Source organism: Crocuta crocuta, unplaced genomic scaffold, assembly GCF_008692635.1.
Source record: "Crocuta crocuta isolate KB4526 unplaced genomic scaffold, BGI_CrCroc_1.0 scaffold2350, whole genome shotgun sequence".
NCBI classification, from domain to species: Eukaryota; Metazoa; Chordata; class Mammalia; order Carnivora; family Hyaenidae; genus Crocuta; species Crocuta crocuta.
This window is the reverse complement of record NW_027529588.1, coordinates 101,936-103,841: the sequence shown is the minus strand read 5'-3', so window position 1 is coordinate 103,841 and position 1,906 is coordinate 101,936.

The window sequence follows — 1,906 nt, the reverse complement described above, 5'->3', positions numbered from 1 at the left end:
AAAAAACAGGTCTATGTGGTTAGGAGAAATGAATTCCACTATGTGGTTTCACAGAACTAAATTGTCTGGATGTTCTGAGGAAGAATGATTTGTTTGACTGGCAAAATGCTTAAGAAACTTTGATTTCCAACCACAAATTGATTTAGAATCCTAAAATCCTAGACCGAGACAGGACATAAAGAGATAATCTAATCATTTTCTTTAAGAAAAAAAAAAAATGAAGGGGGCCTGGGTGGCTCAGTCAGTTAGGCGTCCGACTTCAGCTCCAGTCATGATCTCGCAGCTCATGGGTTCGAGCCCCGTGTTGGTCTCTGTGCTGGCAGCTCAGAACCTGGAGCCTGCTTCCTATTCTGTGTCTTCCTCCCTCTCTGTCCCTCCCCCTACGTGCAGTCTGTCTTTCTCTCTAAAAAATAAACATAGAAAACAATTTTTAAAAATTGAAAACAATAAACAAAACTGCTTGCTGAAAGAAGCAAATGAAAAAAATATCCCTCATAGTTTTAAGGAATCCAGGAACTGAAGCTTCACAGATGCTTCCAAATTCATTTGTGCATTTAATCTAGACATGTGAAGTGACCAGTGCTGTCCTGAGTAATTGGACTATAGCAAAAAATAATACGTGACCACTGATCTTCAGAAATTGTCTATGCTGGTGTTTTCCACTTGTGAAGATAAACACTCTCCTTCGTATAAATTTCCTGCTTAATTTGTTGTTGTTGTTTCATCTTCTGGTATTGTGGAAGAGAATTGCTCAACATGTTACTAATTGAGACTATGTTCATTTGTTCATTAAATTCCATTTTCTTTTCCTTCTGAGAAAACAACTAGACTACTCTCCCTCACCCTTTAATGTGAGTGGTTTCTTATAGACCATTTTGTGTGAATCTCTATGCCCTCTCTTCTTATCAATCTACTGGTTGAATGGAGAGAACTTCTTTGACCTAGAGGAGATCAGAGAAACAAAATGGAAATAGTCTATCTCTGAATAAGTATGGATCACAGCCTCTCCCCATGAACCCATGCAATCCTCATTAGACTGGGATGTGAACACGCAGTGAATTTTAATGTGTTAAGCTACAGATCTGGGTTGTCGTCCTTTAAGGACAGTTATCTACTCTTATTAATACAGTGTCCCTTGTAAAATTTCCTTCATAATTTTAAAGAAGGTAATCATTCCACTTTCAATTTTGGTAAAAGAAAAAAAGGTTCCTTGTGGTCAAGCTTTATATGGTTATTAGTTCTTTATTGTTCTTCACAGGACCACTCCGTGCATCTTCTCTGACCACTGCAACCATTGTAACACACTTCAAGATATCCCTTTTTGCTCTTTATAAACCTTGACCAGTTTCTCTATTTTAAGACTAGTGACAAACATCCCCAGTCCTTGCTTTTGAAATTCCCTTCGATTGAATAATTTCAATGCCTTTATTTTCAGATAATAATTCCACTCCAAAGTGAAGTGAGGGATAAAATAGAATCAGTAAGTAGATGAGATGTACAGGACAAAATTCATCAATTCCTTCTTGGAGAATTTGAGATTATGCTTAGTGGAGTGAATGTAATTGTTCATTTCTAAAGCAGATCTGCAGAAGTACTTCGTGTTTCCTGACCACTATTCTCAAACACTTCATAAGTTGCTCCAGTACCAAATATACCTATCATTGTGTTGCCTCTATTCGTGTCCTTACAGTGTCAAGATGCTCAATTAAGAAAGTAAATTAAATACTCTAAGTGAATTCCTTTGGTGCAACTAACTTTCTTGATTCTTGAAGTCTTTAATGACTTTTTATTTTAATTTTCTACTTTTCACTTCACTACAACATCCTGCCTATTCCTCTGCTTCCTTAGATTTGCCTTTTCTGTATCCAGGCCACCATTCTCCATCTCTTATCACCTCTCACATGTG